Source organism: Lepidochelys kempii, chromosome 8 (genome assembly GCF_965140265.1).
Source record: "Lepidochelys kempii isolate rLepKem1 chromosome 8, rLepKem1.hap2, whole genome shotgun sequence".
In the NCBI taxonomy this organism is placed as follows: Eukaryota; Metazoa; Chordata; order Testudines; family Cheloniidae; genus Lepidochelys; species Lepidochelys kempii.
The window spans coordinates 57,677,429-57,694,551 of record NC_133263.1 but is presented as its reverse complement, the minus strand read 5'-3'; positions in this window follow the sequence as shown (position 1 = coordinate 57,694,551).

Here is a 17,123-nt window from a genome sequence, read left to right as displayed (position 1 = left end):
GTCAGGATCTGAGCCCCATCACGCTGGGTACTGTCCAAACACATGGGTAAACATGGCCACAACCAAAAAAGCTTACTTAGTATAGTATTATTTATATTACAGTAGAATTTAGGGGCCCCAATCATGGAGCAGGGCCCCATTGTGTTAGCACTGTACAGAGCAGCTAGCTATGTTATTGCTTTGATAGTGCAGCCATCACATGAGTAGGAGCTCAGAAGGGTTTGCTGATGCTTAAGTAATAATAGCTATAAACCACATGGGAGAAGATTTTCCAAAGACAAAGTGGCATCTAGGCACCTAAACTCCCATGCATTTTAATAGGAGAGGCCTATCATCCATTTGTGCCTTTGGAACTGTCTCCCTTTAGCTTGAGAATCTCAAAGGTGTTACCGAGGTGCAAAATAAATGAAGGTGCCATGTTCCTTTCCTACATAATTAATTAAAAAAGAATTAATCTAAAACGCCTGTAGGATGAACTGGCAAGAGCTGGACCTCCTGCACTGCATTTGCCAATATGGCACAGCTGACAGCACTGCAATGCCGGGGAAACAGAGCTGGTGACTGGGATTCATGGGGAATCACGGTGTGTCCTAAAATATATGTGCAGAGGGTGTTACCCTCCACAATTCATGCAGGCTTCCCTCCCCACATCAGTAGCAGCCAGACCACCCAATGGCTGTGACATAGGAAACTTTTGTGCTAACTGATATAGAGTACAGGGGGTGCATAAGGTTTTACAGGGATCCAGTGAGACAAGTATATGCACAATAATTCACCAAAGGGTGTGTCATAAATATAAAGGGAAGGGTAAACAACTTTAAAATCCCTCCTGGCCAGAGGAAAAACCCTTTCATTTCTAAAAGGGTTAAGAAGCTAGGACAACCTTGCTGGCACCTGACCAAAATGACCAATGAGGAGACAAGATACTTTCAAAGCTGGAGGGGGGGAGAAACAAAGGTTCTCTCTTAGGGGTTTGAAATTTTACTCTGTACATTTCAGATGTAATTTGAAATTGCTTTAAAACCAAATCCTTGAACTTATTATAGTCTGAAGCCTCATCAATAGGCATCTAGTTTAGCTCTCCAAGATTTTCATTTTGACATCCAACACATCTCAGGAGCTTCTAACAAAGTGGATGATGCACTCTCCCGTGAAAGTTTCCCACAATCAACTGGTTAAAATCGTCCTTGAGATGTGAAAAATATTGTTAGCCTTTATGTACTTGGTAGTATATTTAGAGGTGCATGTGTCTTATTAACTCTGTTTTCTCCTAGAGCTCCAGAAAGAAATCCCAGCCAGTGTTTCACCCTATCTGTGATTTGGGGGGTGTGTCCTGGACCACACCTGGGATGCTGCATGGGATCTGGGAAAATGGGGGATTCAGAAACAGGGAATTCCATGTTGTAAAAGGTCCACATGGAACTTGACATGACCCACTGTTGTTTCCTAAGACCCCAGTCTACCACAGCACTTAAGCACATGTAACTTTAAGCATGCCAGTAGTCCCATTAACTCCAGTGGGTACCACCCGCATGCCTGAAGTTATGCACATGCGTAAGGGTTTTTGCTACATCATAGCCCACTATACTAGTTAAACTATTAACTTTCACTTCACTGAACTGATACACACATTGACAGGTGGAAGGCTGCTGCATGGTATTGAGCAGAGGCAAAGAAATGGGGGCATGGAGCACAAGATGAACATTGCCCTGTGATTATTCTATAGGGTATAAATCAAATGAAAACAATTTGCCGATAATATGAGAGAAGTCCAATTGTCTCATATTGAACAAACTCTATATATCTGTCAACTGTTTAATTAAATTTCCATCAAATAAAATGTTATAATACCTGGTGGCACAGTATTTAGATTCTCATGTCTACCCTTTATTTGCTGTATTAGTAATATTGCATATTCAGGGACCAGACCCTCAGCTGGTATAAATCAGTGACTGAAGTCAGTGGAGACATGCTGATTTACACTATCCGAGGCTTTGGCCCTGAAGGCCAGATTTTAAGAGACTCAGGGCCAGATTTTCAAAGGGTCTCAGTACTCAGTGGCTCCCACTGTCACATGTATGGTCAGATTTTCAAGAGTTCAACAACCAACATGTTACAGTCTTCTGGAAAATCTGTCCTACATTAAAAATTAAACATAGAAACAATGTGCCTGCTCCCATCGTTGGCAAAACTCTCCAGTAGGATCAGGCTCAGGATTTATTTGTATTTGTTTCAATTGCCAGGGTTTCACATCATCTCCTTTACGTACTATTTTGATACTGTTTTGGTGGCCAGATATTACAGTGATGAATATGGTCTAAGGGCCTAAATAGTTGCATAACACATGCCATCGGACTTTCTTGAATTATTTCCTGTTTGAATTAGAGCATTTTTTAAAGAAAAAAATCCAAACTTGATTTAAAATTTTACAGTCAGAGAGAATCCACCACTACTCTTGATAAGTTGTTCCAATGGTTAGTTTAAATAAAACAAACCACCTTATTTCTAGTCTGAGTATCTCTTGCTTAGACTGGAAAGAATTAAATGCTCCCATGATTTTGATTTTTTTTAAACTTGACAGAAAACATTAGCAAACACTAATGTAAAAAATAAGCTAAAGGCCCCTTCTCATAAGCTCACGAAAGCTTATGCTCAAATATTTTAGTCTCTAAGGTGCCACAAGTACTCCTTTTCTTTTTTTTCTCATATCAGGCCCTTTAAATATCGCACTTGCACCTTAACTACACAGAGAAATGAAGAAAACCACTTCCAACTTTCTGTGTTAAGACAGCAGAGATGTCTGAAATCATCCCTGTAAAGCCTGTATTCAAATCTATAAACAGTATTGTAGAAAATGAAGGGCCAGCAACACATTGCAGTTAAGCAGACATCCTTACAAAGAAACAATATTCCTATAGTACAGCAATGGTATTAGTTTTCATTGTGGTATATTCACAAAATAATCATTGATATAGTAGTTTCACTCAACTACCCGACTAGTGCATTACAAAAGGTTTTGGATGCAGTGAAGAAACACTTCATATTAAGTACAGGCTTTGGAGGCAGAAGTCTAGCAGCCTAGAGACAAAGTCCAACAGGGACTGATGGAGTGAAGGTAAGCATTCAGAGGAATCCGATTGTGTAGAATGGAGAGGGATAGCATCAAAGAAAAGCAAAGGGATCATCAAAAATCTCACTACATTTCTCTGTTTCAGGAAAACATGCAAGCACATGCTTAAGTTTCACTGATTATGTGTTTAAAGTTATGCCTGTCTTTAAGTGCTTCCCTGAGTAGGGATGCTTTCCTGAATCAAGACCTTTATCTAAACAGAGTGTAAAACATTAATAAGGCAGAGACCTCTAAAAGAGAGTGGTTTGGAAGATTGAAGGTTCCCCTTTCTACCCCAAACTAGGCCCATCCCTGTGAACTACAGATATTCCTGTTATATATCTGAAAGTCAGCTTTTTATATTCACATCAGTGGTCAGCCTCTAATCACCAGAGCGCTGACCCATTATTATAAGATATGCTCACAAAAGTATTACAGCTAAACCACTAAAACAAAAACAAAACAAAAAAAGTATAGGCATTTGCGAATTTATCTGATCGGTCTCAATATTACAACTTCCACACAAGCTCCAAGGGGCTGAGGTTTGTAATATAATTCACAGTACAGAATCCGCCAACAAAATGAAAGCTCTAATCTTAACAGATTGTGAAAGTGGATTTAGAGATACATGCTCTGATTTATTTTGTACAAATTGTGTTTTCTTTACATATCTCTTTCAATTTGTTTTGCACATAGGAGTACTTGGATAAAGAAAAGATGCCAAACAAGAAAATTTAGGGAAGGATTTTCGAAAGCATTCAACATTAGACTAACTCTGCTCCACTGAAATCAATAGGAATTTTGACTAACAATTTTAAAGGTTCTCTCTTTTCAGTCTGCAAAGGAGTTGTACTGCACTCTGCAGAATCTGCATGTAACTTGGAGAGAGAAGCACAAGTTCCAGGAGAAAAGATTTGGAGAAGGCACCAGGTGATCAGTCTGCATGCACATGACTTAAATGCTAGCTGCAGTTGCAGCATCTCTGTAAATGTTTCTATCGATAGATTAGTTTTACAAACATTAAATCTTCTCATGTTATTACTCAGGTACATGAAACACACTCTGGGAAGAGGTGTGAAATCCAGTTCAAAAACATATATGCATGTATTGAATATAGCTAGATAAATACTCAGTTCTGTGTGTAGATGTAAATTCTGTATATTTGAAGACACTTCCACCTCTTGTGTTGCTTATGTTTACTTGCATTGCACCCTTAACTTTTACTAAAGTATTTTGGAATAAGATTATACTATCCTTCTCCCTTTTGTGGACGCTTTCTTGAAAATCTGATGTTTACTTTGTGAGGCCCTGAGGCACAGAGAAAATTGAAAATGTATACATTCATTTTCTCTGAATTTGTGATGTCAAGTTCTAACTGTAGTCCCCCACCCCAAACAGAACCAAACCAAAATGTGGTACTCACCCAGCTATACTCATTGTCATCTACAATTATTACCCTTATTATAATGATACTCTTCAATAATAACCACAAAATGCTTAATCCCCATGGATGGTTTTATAACAATCATGGATTATGCTGAGAAAATGGTACAAATTATTTTATTCTTAATGGAGTGTGAAAATCTTGCCTACAAGATGGTCACTTGGCATGCAATTTATATCACTCAAAAAACATATATGCTTCATGCTTCTAATGAAAAGGGTCCAAGGAATGTTCAATTGACAAGAAGTAGAGAATTTCACATTTCAAGCCAAATGAAGGGCAGTGAGTCTTCCACTTGAGAGGCTCCTATTATCATTGGACAGAAGCAAATTGTTTATTATAGATAGCATAAGGTCACATGAAAGGTCACATGCTTGGCCTTCAGAGACCTTGGTAATCATATAATTAAACTAATCAATTGTGGAACAGTAGTCAAAAGTCAAATCTTAATGAACTGGAAAAAATGATATTTCAATTTTCTGTTGCAAATCCCCAATTAGCATATTAAACACAACATATTTCTATTAAACAAAAAGTGAATACCGTTTTTCTTTCTTAAGTAGGAACTGTATATTGTGCATTAAACATATGGAAAGATATTAATTGCATTGTTATAATTAAATTGCAGCAGCTAGCTTTGTATGGCTTAATTGAAAGAACATACTGATCTGCTATATTAAATAGCTCATTTTTTCTCATTATATCTGTTCTGAAAATAATCTCTCTCTCTCTCTTTGGAAGAACACTTCATTTCCATTCAGTAGTCACCTATTGTTAAATACCCACAATACTATATGTGGGAAAATCATGTGGAACACACTGGCTACTGTGTGTTACACATATCCCTTTTTGGCTAACCCAAAGAGGATATGGGTCTGTTACAGCTCTCAGCATGAAAGCCTGGTTCTTTAGCTCAAGCTTTCAGCTCTGGAGTTCCCTGGTCCAATCTCTGGTGTGTGGGCTTGGATGGCAGCAGTCACACATTTGGACACTGTTCCCAGCCAGCGGAGTTATTCTGAAATTACAACAGTAAATGTGACTGATAAATCAACCATGTAGATTGAACTTCAATTACTACTCTCCCACCTCCCAGAGATTATGCATTATTCTTCACGGTATGGATTTTGGGGTCCATAAAACCTGTGGCTACAGTAGCCAATGGATCTGATAATCATAATCTGGAGGAAACTGCTCTTGCTGAATTTCTCTCTCCACAGTTTGCTATAAAAGGAGAGATGTGGGCTATAGTGAAACCTACAGAGTTCTGTTGACCAGACTGGCTAATCTATATATTTCTTCCAGGCCTATCACTTTTGTATAAAAAAAATGCATTACCTAGTGAACATCCATATACATATGTAAGTAAATTTCCATAAAAATCAGACATTATTTACTTATGCTTCTAAAAAGTGCAAACACAAAAAAAGACAAATGAAAGAAGCTTTTCTTATTTTCCAGTCACACATTCCTATGCTTCCATTAATGCTCTTAATTTTGTGTCAGGTTAGAAGGGGCAGGACTATACAGAATACAAAAACAACAAAATGGCAAGGCTTCAGTGCCTATATACTACCTATCAGGATAAGATGTAATGATAGATCTCCTTTTCTCACTTGTTTTTTTGACACCATAACATTCAGTTTCTCTTTTCGTTTTTGTCTTAATGTTTCTGAGTACAGATAGGAGCAAATAAGTTGTTTCATTTAGGAGACATCGCTTGATTCTGATCCTCTTTATTACAGCGTAAACCAGGAATGACTCTACTGAGGTCAGTGCAGTGTTAAACCAGGTTACATTATCCTCAGGTACTGCAGTAGCATATAGATACCCCAGGCACCATTGTACTAGACGCTCTTCAAACACATAGTAAGAGACAGTCCCAGCCTCAAAGTACTTACAATCTAAATAGATGAAGAAGACAAAGAAAGCATTATCATCATTTTACCAATGGGAAATTGAGGCACAGAGTTGAAGTAATATTCACCAGGTCATACTGGAAGTCTATGTGCACTTCTTGATGCTACCACAGACTGCCTGAGTTCCATCCCAGTGCCTTAACCTTAAGACCATTGTTCCTCTCTGTGGGAGAGAAGACTTCAATCCTACAGCTTTGAAAAACCAACAAGCTTCAAATAAGCCTTCATTAAATCTTCAATTTCACCTGCGATTTTCAATGAATGCTGTCTTCTTCCTAAACTAAACCACACTCTCGCACCAGCATATTTTAAAATGCATCTATCAAATCTGTTTTAAATACAAATCATGGGACGTTATTTTTAATTGAGAAAACTAATCCTAAAACAGACCTTCTAAAAAGATTCATAAAGGACTTCTTCTTTTCCACCTCCCTCCACCCAACTTCCTTGACATTCAAAGTTGTGGATTTTATTGCTGGCAATTCTTAATAATAAACCTACTCCATACTGTAATATTAGCCTACCTCATACTAGCACTGCAAAATATGCCAAGCTTGTGAGAATAAATCGGCCATCTGGGCCTGCAGGTGTTTACAATATAGAATAAATTAAGAAGTGAAAAGGAATTGAGAAGGTTGCAGTTGAATAATTACTGTGGAAAGCTGAAAATCTTATGTTACTAGTTCAATGACTGAAGATGCATTACCCTGCCCTTTTAAGATTAGTTTTCACTCTTGTTTCATTAGCCCTCCTGTCTGAAACGTTTCTCTTTCCTTCAGATATATTCTCTCTGCAGAATGTTTGCTGCAATTAAGACATGTTGATACTTGTTCTTACAGTTATTTCTGTTCTTATTTAATTGATGTGATAAATTCAGTTATGATTGTTGAGAGGAAAGATTCCTGCTTGCCTATCCCTCCCCATGATAAGCTGTTTCATGTGAGACCCTGCTGGTTTGGTTGTTCATTTCGTTCCCTGCACATTTCAAGGAGGAATGTTGCACTTCATCATCATCAGAGCGAAACACTGAACTGTTTGGGATAGGATGCAGAGCAGACACATTAGACACTTCTATTCTATCATCCTCCACCATTGAATAGCAGGAGCTTTGCCACTGACTTCAATCAGGTCAGGAGCAGATCTCTATTGAACTCACATACTAGGGTGATGAGGGCTGTGTAGGTAAATTGTAAAGAGATAGATGATGATGTGAAATGTACTGTATCTATTTTTATTTTTCAGTAAGGTAATGTGCAGACTGCAATTCTGCTTATGACCTTATAGGTCAAATTCCACACTCAATTATGCATGCCCCTCCCACAGAAGGGAATGGGAATTGTGGACACACTTGAGGGAGAATTTAACTTCTGAATAAGTCTATCAAAATGTTCCCATGGAATCTGGAACAGTAACCCCACAATAGGAACACAGGCTGTCCTCAACTCCCATTGGAATTTGAATACCCTTTAAAAAAGTAAATTTGTCATATTTTCTGAGTATACAAAGTGCAATGGTTGCTTGAGCTGGTTGAAATATTTACTTTTTTTTTAAAGTTCTAATGAAAAATTGAAAATTGTTCACTTTTTTTAACAGCTCATAGAGAAGGTAAAAATTGTGAAAGTTTAGAAATTGACAAAATTTCATCATGGAAAAGTGATGTTTTTAAAAAGAGGTTTACCCTTTTTCAACCAGCTCTAATAATTATAAATGAAATAGTAAGTATGCAGTGAAAATGTCACGTCTGCATCACTTCACTAAGGAGAAAACTCAACGTTATTTCATGTAAGTATGACCCACACTGCCTAGCCATGGCAGATGTCAGGGCCTTCCTGTTGGAACAGAAATCACTGATGGGGATTCACAGGCTATTCTTAGTGTAACTTGTTTTAATTTATACCGTATAACCCAGTCCTTGAACAGAGGTAGTTACAAACAGCACATAGGCAAATCCATCTTTCAAGAATCAAGGCCAAAATATCAATACCCAGTTGCCAGGGAGCAAGTGTCTCAAGAACTGACACTAGTTAGAAAAATTAAGAACAGAGCAAAGTTGCTTGCTGCTCATCACAGAATGCTCCAAAAGAAACTGCACTTCAGAACAATACAGCATGTCTTCAAAGACTGAACAGCGCTCAGATTCTATGAGAAATAGGTGGAATGGTGTTTAACAATGCCCTCTGGTGACTCCTGCCATAACATAATTAGCCAAGCAAAGTGAGTCCCTACACTCAACTGGATGACATTTCTCTGTTTGCCTGTATCTAATCTAATCACTTTTGAAAACTGCATCCAAAAAATCCCAAAATTTCAAGGGATCTTCTAGGCCTCAGTAGGCTGATCCCCTCATACTTCTGATCCCATAAATATTTTCCTCAAGAGAAAATTATGCCTGATTTCATTGTGTTTTAACCCTGCAGTCATGGACAAAGGGAGTCTCTAAGAATGCCACTCTAGTGGAGTATTACTTCCAGGGTCTAGAGGAGTGCCATCCAAGACCAGAGACATAGAGCCTCCAACAGGTACTCTGGATGAGATTGGCATAGACCCCTGAATATGCTGTAGTTTGGGGGTGGCTTGTTCTGTGGGGGAAGAGGAAACCCTGCCTTCAGAGAGGATGACTGGGGAGGAACTTCCTGGGGGAATCACTACAGAGATTTGCCATCCTAGAAACCACCCCCCCCCACATACACACACCACAGATTTTTCTGCTGAAGAGCACAATCCAGCTTCATGTCATAGGTTTACTGCATGCTTTACTTCCCCATACAATGGGTACTATTTAAAAAAGAGATCACTGTGTGCTAACTGGACATTGAGATATCCCAGCTATTGCCAATTATTAGTACAGGTAATCTGAAATATCTTCAATACCACTGTGTGATAGCTGTGCATAAAAGATGACTTTTTCGTGATGACAGCAGTAGCTTGTTCTTCAGTCCAGGGAGTGGTTTAACTGGCAGAAGATTTTAGAAGCTGAATGGCAGATCGTGCCTATGTGCCTCAATACTGAACATATTGACCTGTCTAGAAGAGAATTTTTAGAGTTCTGAGAATAATGCAAAAATCCCATTTTTCAGCTGAAGGCATCTTCTCATTTTATCATCTGGAAAATCATACACCTGCTGCATCCGAGGGGAAGTTTTCATAGTGCACTTTGCTGCATGCATCATTCAGCAGGAATGTCATTTTAAATAATAATCTAGGGGTTTAGGTTGTTATTTTTTTTAAATCAGCAATAAAATATTCTTTAGTAAAGAAGTTATGTTTTCCTAAAATAAATACAGTTTGCTGGCATAGTATTTTCATTATTTCTAATGCTTGGGAAGTTTTCACTATGAACCCCCACACCCGCCCCCAAAAAATAAAAAAAACTTTTCTGGTTTGGGAGTACAATTACAAATATGGCTCTGATCCTGCAATCAGATCCATGAATGTGGACTTTTGTACCTGAATGGAGCCTCGCTGTTTGGAAATGGGACTCTATAGTGGCAAAAATGCATTCTGAATGGATGCATCTGTAGGATAAAATGCAGGTTGCGTGTCTGCTATATGGTCCTCTCTAGTGGTAGATCCACATAAAAGGATAAGAGCCTACTACTACCGTCACCAGTAAATGGAGTTACTACTTCAGTTCAATTGGCAGAGGTCCACAGTCAGTGCCTTGATCAGATTTGTTGAAATGTTCATAAACTTTGGAGTGAACTTGGGCTCAGTTTTGAGTGAATCCAAGCACAGATTTGAATCAAAATCCTATGAAATTGAATGTCACCGGTTTTAGATGTGATTAACTTAGTGATTTGAATTTCATTTTTTGATCTGAGTTTTTGGATGCATTTGAACTAGAACTGGACAAAAATATTCCAACAAAATAGTTTGGCCATCAGAAAATGCTGATTCAACACAATTGAAAAGCTTCATGTCAATTAAAATCAATACATTCTTGTTTGAGACAAAAAAAATCATCAAAACATTTTATTTTGATAAGGTCAAAGCACTTTGTTTCAACTTCATCATTTTGACTTTTATATTATAATTTATATTACACTGTCAAAACATTGAATATTATATCTTATATGGTCAAAATGATAAAGTCAAAATGAAGCAATTTGATCTTGTTGAAATAAAAGATTTAGCTAAGGTTATTTTTATATTTCCAAAATGAAATTCCCCATGAAACAAAAATTCCCATGAAAAATTTCAACTCTTCATTCCTATTCAGGACAAAAGGATAATTCAAAATGTCAATTTCTCATGGGACATAAATTCTGAGTTTCAGCCAGCTCTAATTAAAACCATCAGATTCAAAGCAGAAATTTTGTGATGGATGCGCATGCAAATCAAAAGCATACTAAATCTTTGCATAAACCCCTCTGAAGAAAAAAGGAGCTTACCACTCAGCAATGATTACCCTTAGAGATACTCAGCTTTCCACCTGTCACCATATGTCAGCAGCAACAATAAAAACATCTCTCTATAGCCTTCATCCTGTGAACTTCATCTGACTTATTTTCCTTGTTCAAATTTCAGATTGGCATGAGGAGGCACAGCCTACTTTGGCCTAATTATCATCTATATGTCACATCAGGTTTGATATTTCAAATTGCTGTCTGTTTTTAAATGGGAATGACAGGATTTCTTTTTACAGGATTAGTTTATAAGAATATTTTGACTTTCCACAGTATTTCTTCAATTACCTACTTTAGACGGTCCTACAGTCTAATAGTCATTACAGAACTAGATATTTATATAGATAATAAGAATATTCAGATTTATAATAATTTATGTTAAAATATATAAACAAGAGTTTTGGAGAGGATATAAACCCTCAGACTTCAGGGCATAAGAAAATTATAACTATTGAGGGTTAGGAGGAAACTGTCACTGGGCAGGTATCCATAGCTGGCTACTGCAGGATCTCTTCCTCTGAGGAAGCTGGTACTGTAAAAGGTCACTGGATTCAGTACAGTAAGTCCTATGTTTCCACATTATATTTTAACCTCCAGTACTGAGGGTGATTCAAGGTCATTTATTAATTTATTTGCAGCTGAATTCTTTTTTCAAAAGGTAAAACCACAAAGGATCCTTTAGAAAGTATGTTAATTTCTCTCCCCCCCCCAACCGTCAGACTTTTATGCATTAAAAAGGGGCCTTTGATGTTTTGGTTTCTTCCAAAATGTGCTTGGTTTTTATCTAAAACTATTGATAATGTGAAGTCTGGTCTAAACTCTTGCGATATCTGTTCTCCAGTTAACAGAGTCTTCTAGACTTGACAAGATCTGAAGTTCTAATATAAAGTTTGGCAGGAAAAAAAGCCTTTATTGAAAAACACCACACACAAATGTGGCCTTTATACATCACACAGAACCAAAAGGTCACAAGCCCAATTTCTCTTCTTTTGGAAGTCACCTCTAAGACTCATGAATTTCATTCCCAATCCTATGCTAATAACATTCAGCTGAATGTATTATTCATTTTCAAGTTTTTCCAGGGACATTGACTTTTGTGTTTAATAATGTATGACCAATATCACAAACTAGCCACATCATTATTCCCTGATATTAAACATTTGAAGAACTAATTCCTGCTTAAGCTCAAGTATTGCTTTGTCAAGATTAATTTTTTCTCAAGATGCTTTCTCCCCTTTCCCCCAACAGTGAGCAAACATGGATTCCTTTCTTGATTCCGCTTGCTATTAATAGAGTTGCTAACTCCTATAGGTCTACTATCAATAATAGCAAGAATTAATTATTTGGTTTACTGTCAGGTTGAGGAAGGAGTTTTCTTCAAAACAAAATGCAAACATGCATCTAAAGGCAGAGACCATCATCCATTTTTCTTGTTGCTGATGTTGTAACTCCCTGTTATCACAAAGTTTAGCCAATCTTTAGACCATAAGTGAGCTATCAAACAAAGATTCAAGAAAGGGAAAGCAGTTCCTGGGTACACTTTCTTTGGGCTCCTTTGCCTTTTATTTTTGTAAGCAAAGTTCCAATTTTTATATAGCACTTTGCCCATTTTGTGAGAATTATGTTTCTAAATGGACAGCAACATTTGGAGAGCTTCACCTTTTAGAGCTATCTATGCAGATATTTATAGCCCGCATCATCACAGTTTCTGAGCATTTAAATGAGTGTTTCTAATATTATAGATAATATAATGTACACATTCCTCAGCCACACTGAACTCACATTTGAATAGCTGAACAAAGGGAGGCTGACTTTATGCCTTCCCCAAACCAGGGCGGGCCTGGGTATTGAACTCCTTCCTGGAACAAAGTTAAAGCAGCTATATGGCTGATCTAAGTTGCGCTGGATAGAACAATCCCTACTGTCCCCTTCTGGCCCTCATCAAATACTCTGCCCTACCCCAACATGCCCCTTCCCCACCTCTAGCTTGTCCTACTCTGCTACCTGTTCCAGGGCAGTACCATGTGTTGCATAACAAGTATGACATGGACCATGTGCTGCTAGATAAAGCTATTCAACAATGTAAAGAATAATCACTCAGGAAGACATTTTCATTACATGAGGCCAGCTGCCAAGATACACCACTGACTGTTGTATTACAGACAATTGCAGTAAAACTATATCACATGTATTTGAACACTTATCTGATGAACTAATTAGTGGGTATTTGCAGGACTAGTCAAAAACTGCTTCTCAGATTAAAAGTTACTGAGCAACAGAGCAGATTGGGAAATCCATTTTTTTCCTGAAGAAAGTTTTTATGGGAAAAATCTCATTCCCAAATTTTTTACACCCCCAAAATGAAGGTTTTCTGCAGGAAATTTATTTCTGAAAAGAACTCACTCATTTCATGCTTACTTAAAATGTCCTTTTGTTTCAGTTTTCTGCTTCATTTCTCCCTCCGACCTGACCTTTTCTCCCATTTTTATTTTTCCACTGGAAAAAAGCAGGAGAAAGTTAAAAAACAGCATGCACAGGTATCCAACTGAGAAAAGCTGGAAACTAGTTTTTTTAAAAGGGGGGGGGGGGTCAAAGTCTGTGAGTGAAAGTCTACATCAATTAAAAAATAGGTATAACAAGGCATGCCAAGGATAAATAAATGGGAGCAGGTTTGTTTGTAACAAGTGTAGAGGCAATCACAACATGAAAGCAAAAAAAGTCCAGTACGATTAGTGTAGTATAGTACACACAAAATACTCAGCACTTTCAAAAAGTGAGTCTCTCAGTGCACGAAGATAGCAAACCTGGAAAGTGGATCAAAACACCACCAGAGTTTTGGGGTGTTCAGATCTGTGCTCAGTTAAGACTTTTATCATATATGATGGGCTAGCAAGCAGACAGACACATCTATCCATCTTCATGATCCTTGCTGAAATTTGGAGTAGAAATTAATGCCAGCTTCACATTGTTTTTATGTATAATTTAGTCTTCCACTGCAGAGTGGCTCTGTAAGAGGAGACACAAATATTTACTCTCAGAATCTTACATGTAATTTTAATGATTGACCTTTTATTTCACACTCACTGAAACATTTTTAATTGGATCCAATGAAGACTTGCAGATTTTTTTTGTTTATGTCAGAACATGGTTATGTAAGTAGCTGTTTTTTAAAAAAAAATCTTTCAAGGTTTGGGATTTGAGTGGCAAGCACCATTTATTTTTTATTTTGTGAAGGTCTGCATTTTATGTGAAAAATAAACTACATATTTTTATGTTTGCTGCTTTCCACTATGAATTAGGAGAGATTAATGTCTCTGCATGAGCAACTTTTCATATTTTATCTTTTATGCTGGTAATTTAGCCTGCCTGCTTTATCATCAGTTTAGTTTGTCTAACTCAGATCAATGGGAGCTTGAAATTAATTCAAAGTAGATACCACATTGAGAAAGAAGATTTGAAAATACAGGTATTTCAGGTATATATGATATGTGCCAAAAAATGCAACATTCTGTTTTCTGTTTACTGTTTTGTATGTTTTTAATCTTAAGTGATTTGATACAGCCCATCCTATAGAGAAAAGCCAAAAAATATTCCAGATCAGGTTTAGTGGCTCAATAGAATTGAAATAGGTAAATTTCCCCAAGTTAGGCAATGATTTCACAAATACTAATCCAAGGCAGATTCTGATACTGTTATTCATATGGCCTTACTCCATTACTTACTTATTGAACATGAGTAAAGATATCAGAATCTGAACCTTCATTATTTAGAGCCTGAGCCGAAGACCATTAGACTGGGGAGACAGTGGTACCTAGTGAACAGAGCACTGGACTGAGACTCAGGGATCTTTTCCCAGCTCTGCCTGAGGCCTGCTGGTTGACTTAGAGCAAGTCATGTCATCTCTCTGTGAGCAGATGCTAAAACAAACATTTGGTAGCTTGTTAAGAAAAAAAAATCATTACGTGAAATGAAATGTTATTTATCACCATGACTCTTTTAGATGTGGGAGGAAAATACTACATTGTACATTTACTTACTGGTCTGTGATTTTAAGGCACATTTTTTATCTGTATAACAGAGAACCAGTGCTATAAATAAAAGTATGTGTGTTTTCTCAGATGATCACACATAGGAAGGTGTGGGGGGGCGGTGCCCCACCCCCAGGTCAGATTGGGCTATAGCAGGCCAGAGCGGCTGCGCAGCCAGCCAGCCAGCCAGCCAGCCAATCAGAGTGGGCCTATTAGAGAGCCAATCAGGGCTGAGCAAGAGGCAGCCAATCAGGGCCAGGCTAGGCCCTATATAAAGGCTGCCCAGGCGAGAGGCAGATAGTCTCTTCCAGGCCTTCAGAGGGTGAAGGTCTGTCTCCTGTGTGAGGAGACTAGTACCAGGGACAGTACTGGGCAGGCTGGGGGAGCAGAAGGGAACTCCAGCCTGGTACCTGCCAGGCTGCAGGCTCTGAGGAAAGGGCCTAGCTGGTGCAAAGGGGCCGAAGAGGAAATGGTCCAGGGAGAGAGATGAACAAAGGGGGAGAAGGAGGGCAGGGAGGCTGTCACTAGAGGGTCTCTGGGTCAGGACTGAGAGTAGTGGACGGGCGGACCTGGGTCCCTGCCCTTCCCCCTTATCTTGCACCTGGCTGTGGGAAGTGGCCATAACGGACTGCACCAGACCCCTGAGGGAGGAGGTTAGACTTTGGGGTATGGTTGGCCACTGTGGCAGGGGCGAACCAGGAGACTGCTGTTAACACCCCCCGCCACCCAGAACAGGGTGAGCGTGGATTAAGGGGCACTGCTGGAGGGCAGTGTCCTGAAGAGGATGCCACCGAGTGGGGAGCAACGCGGGTCCAGACACCAACAGAGGGCGAGAGACCGATGGGACACCACTGGCGGAGGGTGCTCCACACGGACTGAGCTAATTCCCAGATGTACAGTGGGAAGCACTGCGGTGCTGAGTCCCCAGCCCCATCACAGATGGATACATCCATGACAGCAAAAACAACTGACAAATACGTGGATTTAAAAAGTCTGCACACATTTGATATCTCCGTCAGAAAAAGATAGATGCAGATTGTGAGGGAAAAAAGGAAGAGAGATATGAGATTAGAAGAAACATGCTTCAGTAGAATTTTATGGCCCCAGTTCTACAAAGACTTAGGTGCTTAAACTTATACACATTGATTTTAATGGGACTATTCACAATGCAGGTGAGTTAGTTAGGCCCCCATTCCGCAAAGACTATCTGAGTTTTTAAATATTATATTCCTAACTTGCAGATTCCTACTGAAATCACAGGGCTTCAATGAGCACAGTATGGATGAGGTTACAGGACTGGGGCCTAATCATTACTTGTACTGGAGCTTGGTTTTCTTTGCTTTAATAATAAAATAAAGTAATTGTGCTGATTTAGTATCGTCAGCCTAGAAGTTAAACCCGCCATAGAAAATACTGGAAAAGAAAATGAAGGCCACATTTCCGAAAATGGGTTGGGTTTCTGAGCTGAAATAAAAGGTCTTTCTTAAAAAGAGACAAATTGAGTTAAGAGCTCTATTCTAGCCATGGTTATTAGTCCATAGACTTCCATGCTCTGCAATGGTAGAAGCTATATCCCCATTGGACATGGCCATGAAAAATCCAGTTCATTAGGAAACCACCTACGTCTGTTCCCCTGAATAATCTTACGGTTGCACCTGCAGAGCAGAGTTTTTCTGTTTAAGCCTTTGCAGCAGGCCAACCTCTTTTGTAGGTAAAGGGCATGTTTACACTGCAATTAGTCACCCGGGGCTGGCCTGTGCCAGCTGACTTGGGCATGGGCTGCAGGGCTGTTTAACTGTAGTGTAGACTTTCAGGCTCGAGCTGGAGTCCAGGCTCTAGGATCTTCCAAGGCAGAAGGGTCCTAGAGCCCATCATCCAGCCCAAGCCCAGAAATTTACACTGCAGTTAAACAGTCCCACAGCCTGAGCCCTGTGAGCCTGAATCAGCTGGCACAGGCTTCTAATTGCAGTGTAAACATACTAAAGTGACCTGCTTCCACAGTCATCAGCCATGCCGTTCTGAGACTTATACTCCTCAAAAGACAATCTCAAAATGTTAGCTGATTGAAACCCTAAGAAAAAGGCAACCTGAGGGCAAGCAATGATCATACAATGATAGCTGAGCACCCCAAAAAGTTTAATGTAGTTATCCTCACAATACCCTGGTGAGACAAAGCAGCATAGACCCTATTTGAGTCTGCGGCAGGTCAGAGATTGAACA